Genomic DNA, 8,110 nt, shown 5'->3' on the forward strand with positions numbered 1-8,110 from the left:
GATGGAGGGGTCCTCCCACACCTGCAGACCACCCTGATGGATGGAGGGGTTCTCCCACACCTGCAGACCACGCTGATGGATGGAGGGGTCCTCCCACACCTGCAGACCACCCTGATGGATGGAGGGGTTCTCCCACACCTGCAGACCACGCTGATGGATGGAGGGGTCCTCCCACACCTGCAGACCACCCTGATGGATGGAGGGGTCCTCCCACACCTGCAGACCACGCTGATGGAGGGAGGGGTTCTCCCACACCTGCAGACCACCCTGATGGATGGAGGGGTTCTCCTGCACCTGCAGACCACGCTGATGGATGGAGAGGTTCTCCCACACCTGCAGACCACCCTGATGGATGGAGGGGTTCTCCCACACCTGCAGACCACGCTGATGGATGGAGGGGTCCTCCCACACCTGCAGACCACCCTGATGGATGGAGGGGTTCTCCCGCACCTGCAGACCACGCTGATGGATGGAGAGGTTCTCCCACACCTGCAGACCACCCTGATGGATGGAGGGGTTCTCCCACACCTGCAGGCCACGCTGATGGATGGAGGGGTTCTCCCGCACCTGCAGACCACGCTGATGGATGAAGGGGTCCTCCCGCACCTGTAGACCACCCTGATGGATGGAGGAGTCCTCCCGCACCTGCAGACCACCCTGATGGATGGAGGGGTCCTCCCGCACCTGCAGACCACGCTGATGGATGGAGGGGTCCTCCCGCACCTGCAGACCACGCTGATGGATGGAGGGGTCCTCCCACACCTGCAGACCACGCTGATGGAGGGAGGGGTTCTCCCGCACCTGCAGACCACCCTGATGGATGGAGGGGTTCTCCCGCACCTGCAGACCACCCTGATGGATGGGGGGGTCCTCCCACACCTGCAGACCACCCTGATGGATGGAGCGGTCCTCCCACACCTGCAGACCACGCTGATGGATGGAGAGGTTCTCCCACACCTGCAGGCCACCCTGATGGATGGAGGGGTCCTCCCGCACCTGCAGACCACGCTGATGGATGGAGGGGTCCTCCTCCACCTGCAGACCACCCTGATGGATGGAGGGGTCCTCCCACACCTGCAGACCACGCTGATGGATGGAGGGGTCCTCCCACACCTGCAGACCACCCTGATGGATGGAGGGGTCCTCCCGCACCTGCAGACCACGCTGATGGATGGAGGGGTCCTCCCGCACCTGCAGACCACCCTGATGGATGGAGGGGTTCTCCCACACCTGCAGACCACGCTGATGGATGGAGGGGTCCTCCCACACCTGCAGACCATGCTGATGGATGGAGGGGTCCTCCCGCACCTGCAGACCACGCTGATGGATGGAGGGGTCCTCCCGCACCTGCAGACCACGCTGATGGATGGAGGGGTCCTCCCGCACCTGCAGACCACCCTGATGGATGGAGGGGTTCTCCCGCACCTGCAGACCACCCTGATGGATGGAGGGGTTCTCCCGCACCTGCAGACCACCCTGATGGATGGAGGGGTTCTCCCACACCTGCAGACCACCCTGATGGATGGAGGGGTCCTCCCGCACCTGCAGACCACGCTGATGGATGGAGGGGTCCTCCTCCACCTGCAGACCACCCTGATGGATGGAGGGGTCCTCCCACACCTGCAGACCACGCTGATGGATGGAGGGGTCCTCCCACACCTGCAGACCACCCTGATGGATGGAGGGGTCCTCCCGCACCTGCAGACCACGCTGATGGATGGAGGGGTCCTCCCGCACCTGCAGACCACCCTGATGGATGGAGGGGTTCTCCCACACCTGCAGACCACGCTGATGGATGGAGGGGTCCTCCCACACCTGCAGACCATGCTGATGGATGGAGGGGTCCTCCCGCACCTGCAGACCACGCTGATGGATGGAGGGGTCCTCCCGCACCTGCAGACCACGCTGATGGATGGAGGGGTCCTCCCGCACCTGCAGACCACCCTGATGGATGGAGGGGTTCTCCCGCACCTGCAGACCACCCTGATGGATGGAGGGGTTCTCCCGCACCTGCAGACCACCCTGATGGATGGAGGGGTTCTCCCGCACCTGCAGACCACCCTGATGGATGGAGGGGTCCTCCCGCACCTGCAGGCCACCCTGATGGATGGAGGGGTTCTCCCGCACCTGCAGACCACCCTGATGGATGGAGGGGTTCTCCCGCACCTGCAGGCCATGCTGATGGATGGAGGGGTCCTCCCGCACCTGCAGACCACCCTGATAGATGGAGGGGTTCTCCCGCACCTGCAGACCACCCTGATGGATGGAGAGGTCCTCCCGCACCTGCAGGCCACCCTGATGGATGGAGGGGTCCTCCCGCACCTGCAGACCACACTGATGGATGGAGAGGTTCTCCCGCACCTGCAGACCACCCTGATGGATGGAGAGGTTCTCCCGCACCTGCAGGCCATGCTGATGGATGGAGGGGTCCTCCTGCACATGAAGGCCATGCTCTGTGTGTGTGTGTGTTTTAACTTTGTTGTTTTTGTAAATGGACAATGTGTAATTGTCTATATTTACGGAGTACAAAACAATGATACAATTAATACAATGTGGAATAATTCAATGAAGCTAATTAGCACATCCCTCACCTCAAATACTTAACACTTTTTTGTGGTGAGAATATTTGAAGTTTATTCTCTTTCTCTTTTTTTCTTGATTTTTTAAAAAAGTTTTTATTTCAATAGGTTTCTGGGAAACAGGTGGTGTTTGGTTACATGGATAAGTTCTTTAGTGGTGATTTCTGAGATTTTGATGCACCCATCACCCGAGCAGTGTACACTGTACCCAATGTGTAGTCTTTTATCCCTCATCCCCCTCCCACCCTTCCCCCCTTGTCCCCAAAGTCCATTGTATCATTCTTATAGTTTTGCATCTTCATAGCTTAGATCCCACTTATGAGTGAGAACATACGATGTTTGGTTTTCCATTCCTGAGTTACAGTTAGAATAATGGTCTCCAGTTTCATCCAGGTTGCTGCAAATGCCGTTATTTCATTCCTTTTTATGGCTTAGTAGTATCCTATGGTATACATGTACCCCAGTTTCTTTACCCATAATGGGCATCTGGGCTGGTTGCATATTTTTGCAATTGTGAATTGTGCTACTATAAACATGCATGTGCAAGTATCTTTCTGGTATAATGACTTCTTTTCCTCTGGGTAGATAACCAGTAATGGGATTGCTGGATCAAATGGTAGATCTACTTTTAGTTCTTTAAGGAATCTCTACACTGTTTTCCATAGTGGTTGTACTTGTTTACATTCCCACCAACAGTTTAAAAGTGTTCCCTTTTCACGACATCCATGCCAACCTCTTCTTCTCTATTTTTTTTTTATTTTTTTGATTCTTTGATTATGGCCACTCTTGCAGGAGTAAGGTGGTATGGCATTGTGGTTTTGATTTGCATTTCCCTGATAATTACTGACGTTGAGCATTTTTTCATGTTTGTTGGCCATTTGTATATCCTCTTTTGAGAATTGTATGTTCATGCTCTTAGCCTACTTTTTGATGGGATTTAATTTTTTTCTTGCTGATTTGTTTGAGTTCCCTGTAGATTCTAGATATTAGTCCTTTGTCAGATGTATAGTTTGTGAATATTTTCTCCCACTCTGTGGGTTGTCTGTTTACTCTGCTGATTAAAAAGCTTCTGCAGAAGGTTTTTAGTTTAATTAAGTCCCATCTATTTATCCTTATTTTTGTTGCATTTGCTTTTGGGTTCTTGGTCATGAAGTCTTTGCCTAAGCCAACATCTAGAAGGGGTTTTCCGATGTTATCTTCTAACATTTTTATGGTTTCAGTCTTAGATTTAAGTCTTTGATCCATTTTGAGTTTGTTTTCATATAAGGTGAGAAATGAGGATCCAGCTTCATTCTTCTATATGTGGCTTGCCAATTATCTCAGCACCATTTCTTGAATAGGGTGTCCTTTCCCCACTTTGTGTTTTTGTTTGTTTTGTCAAAGATCACTTGACTGTAAGTATTTGGCTTTATTTCTGGGTTCTCTATTCTGCTCCATTGGTCTAAGTGCCTCTTTATACCAGTACCATACTGTTTCGGTGACTATAGCTTTACAATATAGTTTGAAGTCAAGTAATGTAATGCATTCAGATTTTGTTTGTTTGTTTGTTTGTTTTTTGCTTAGTCTTGCTTTGGCTATGCTGGATCTTTTTCGGCTCCATATGAATTTCAGGATTGTTTTTTCTAGTTCTATGAAGAATGATGGTGGTATTTTGATAGGAATTGCATGAATTTGTAGATTGCTTTTAGCAGTTTGGTCATTTTCACAATACTGATTATACTCATCCATGAGTATGGGATGTGATTCCATTTATTTGTGTCACGTATAATTTCTTTCAGCAGTGTTTTGTAGTTTTCCCTGTAGAGATCTTTCACCTCCTTAATTATGAATATTCCTAAGTATTTTATTTTATTTTATTTTGCAGCTATTGTAAAAGGGACTGAGTTCTTGATTTGAATCTCAACTTAGTTGCTGTTGGTGTATAGCAGTGCTACTGATTTGTGTATATTAATTTTGTATTCTGAAACACTACTGAATTCATTTATTAGTTCTAGAAGCTGTTTGGATGAGTCTTTAGGTTTTTCTAGGTATATGATTATATCATTGACGAACAGTGACAGTTTGACTTCTTTACCAATTTGGATGCACTTTATTTCTTTCTCTTGTCTGATTGCTCTGGCTAGGACTTCCAGTACTATGTCAAATAAAAGTGGTGAAAGTGGGCATGTTTGTTTTTCCCAGTTCTTGGGGGAATGCTTTCAACTTTTCCCCATTCAGTATAATATTGGCTGTGGGTTTGTCATAGATGGCTTTTATTTCTTTAAGGTAGGCCTTTTCTATGCTGACTTTGCTGAGGGTTTTAATCATAAAGTGATGCTGGATTTTGTCAAATGCTTTTTCTGCATCTATTGAAATGATCATGTGATTTTCTTTTTAATTCTGTTTATGTGATGTATCACATTTATTGACTTGCGGGTGTTAAACCATCCCTGCATCCCTGTATGAAACCAACTTAATCATGGTGGAGATTTTGTCAAATGCTTTTTCTGCCTCTATTGAAATGATCATGTGATTTTCTTTTTAATTCTGTTTATGTGATGTATCACATTTATTGACTTGTGGGTGTTAAACCATCCCTGCATCCCTGTATGAAACCAACTTAATCATGGTGGATTATCTTTTTGATATGCGGTTGGATTTAGTTAGCTAATATTGTGTTGAAGAGTTTTGCATCTGTGTTCATCAGGGATATTGGTGGGTATTTTTGTTGTTGTTGTTATGTCCTTTCCTGGTTTTGGTATTAGGGTGCTACTGGCTTCATAGGATGATTTAAGAAGGATTTCCTCTTCTCTACATTTTGAAACAGTGTCAATAGGATATGTACCAATTCTTCTTTGAATATCTGATAGAATTCAGCTGTGAATCCGTCTGCTCCTAAACTTTTTTTGGTCGGCAATTTTTAAATTATCATTTCAATCTTGTTGCTTTTGGTCAGAGTTCAGAGTTTCTATTTCTTCCTGGTTTAATCTAGGAGAGTTGTATATTTCCAGGAATTTATCCATCTCCTCTAGGTTTTCTAGTCTGTGTGCATAAAGGTGTTCATAGTAGCCTTGAATGATCTTTTGTATTTCCGTGGTATCAGTTGTAATATCTGCTGTTTCATTTCTCATTGAGTTCATTTGGATCTTTTCTCTTCTTTTATTGGTTAATCTCATTAGTGACCTATCAATTTTATCTTTTCAAAGAACCAGCTTTTTGTTTCATTTGTATTTTGTATTTTTTTGTTTCAATTTCCTTTAGTTTTGCTCTGATTTTTGTTATGTTTTTTCTTCTGCTGGGTTTGGGTTCATTTGTTCTTTTATTTCTAGTTTCTTGAGGTGTGACCTTAGATTGTCTTTTTGTGCTTTTACCAACTTTTTGATGTAGGCATTTAATTCTATGAACTTTCCTCTTAGGACCACTTTTGCTGTATCTCAGAGGTTTTGACAGGTTGTGTAACTATTATCATTTGGTTCAAATAATTTTTAAATTTCCATCTTGATTTCATTGTTGACCCAATGATCATTCAGGAGCAGGTTGTTTAATTTCCTTCTATTTGGACTGCTTTGAGGGTTTACTTTGGAGTTGATTTCTGATTTTATTCCACTGTGGTCTGAGGGAGTACTTGATATAATTTCAATTTCCTTAAATTTATTGAGATTTGTTTTGTAGTCTATCATATGGTCTATCATGGAGAATGTTCCATGTGCTGATGAGTAGCATGTATATTCTGCAGTTGCTGGGCAGGATGTTCTGTAAATATCTGTTAATCCATTTGTTGTAGGGTATAGTTTAAGTCCATTGTTTCTTTGTTGACTTTCTGTCTTGATGACCTGTCTATTGCTGTCAGTAGAGTATTGAAGTCCGCCATTATTATTGAGTTGCCATCTATCTCATTTCTTAGGACTAGTAGTAACTGTTTTGTAAATTTGGGAGCTCTAGTGGTAGGTGCATATATATTTAGGATTGTGATGTTTTCCTGTTGGACTAGTCCTTTTATCAGTATACAATATTCCTCTGTCTTTTTAAACTGTTGTTGCTTTAAAGTCCATTTTGTCTGATATAAGAATAGCTGCTGCTGCTTGCTTTGGTGTCCTTTTGCATGGAATGTCTTTTTCCACCCATTTACCTTAAGTTTATGTGAGTGCTTATGTGTTAGGTGAGTCTCTCAAAGACAGCAGATACTTGATTGGTGAATTCTTATCCATTCTGCCATTCTGTATCTTTTAAGTGGAGCATTTAGGCCATTTGCATTCAACATTAGTATCGAGATTTGAGGTACTAGTCTATTCGTTGTGCTAGTTGTTGCCTGAATACCTTACTTATGTTTTTCATTGTGTTATCGTTTTAAATGTCCTGTGAAATTTATGCTTTAAGGAGGTTCTAGTTTGGCGTACTTTTAGGATTTGTTTCAAGATTTAGAGCTCCTTTTAGCAGTGCTTGTAGTGCTGGCTTGGTAGTGGTGAATTCTCTCAGCATTTGTTTGTTTGAAAAAGACTTTCTCTTTGCTTCATTTATGAAGCTTAGTTTTGCTGAGTGAAAGGAAAATATCTTGGGTCCCTGAAATCAATGAGCTAAAAGGAAATGTCAAGTTGGGAACCCCTTAGGGCAAACCTGCCCCACTTTTTATTCAAAGTCACCCCTCTGCTCACTGAGATAAATGCATATCTGATTGCCTCTTTTGGGGAGGCTAATCAGAAACTTAAAAGAATTCAAGCATTTGTCTCTTATCTACCTACAATTTGGAAGCCCCCTCCCCACTTTGAGTTGTCCCACCTTTCCAGACAGAACCAATGTTCACCTTACATATGTTGATTGATGTCTTGTGTCTCCCTAAAATGTTTAATACCAAACTGTGTTCTGACTGCCTTGGGCACATGTCATCAGGACTCCCTGAGGCTGTCATGGGTGTGCATCCTCAACCTTGGCAAAATAAACTTTCTAAATTAACTGAGACCTGTCTCAAATTTTTGAGGTTCACATTTTTGTACCCATGGAAGGATTCTGAGTGGAGAAGCCCGTGACCTTTGACAAATCTCCTATCGGTGCTTGGTACCAGCATGAGCTAACTTTATAGCTCAAACCAATAGAACAATTTGCTGAGGTCTGGGAGCACCTGCTCAAGAGAATCCCTGATCTCTCGAAATTTGGTCAAGATCTAAAGTTTATTTTGCTGTACAGCTCCTTTTTTTTTTTTTTTTTTTTTTTTGGAGTTTTACTTGCTTCCAACACAGGAAGGCAAATTTTTCCTGCTTCCATGATGATGGAAGGCAGGTAACTCCTTTTTGGAGTTTGAGCTTGCTTCCAACACAGGAAGGCAAGTTTTTCCTGCTTCCATGATGATGGAAGGCAGGTAACTCCTTTCTGGAGTTTGAGCTTGCTTCCAACAGGGAAGATGAGGTTTTCTTTCCTGCTTCTAGGATGGCAGAGAGCTGTCTTCAGCCTGAGACCCATCCCTAGGTAAATAACTGAATTGGGGTTTGTCCTGGCTAAAGTTAAAATTAACAACCAGCTGGTCTTAATTTCTTGTTACCATTGAGTACTCAGTAATC

The sequence above is a fragment of the Pan paniscus genome, chromosome 5, assembly GCF_029289425.2.
Source record: "Pan paniscus chromosome 5, NHGRI_mPanPan1-v2.0_pri, whole genome shotgun sequence".
Taxonomy (NCBI): domain Eukaryota; kingdom Metazoa; phylum Chordata; class Mammalia; order Primates; family Hominidae; genus Pan; species Pan paniscus.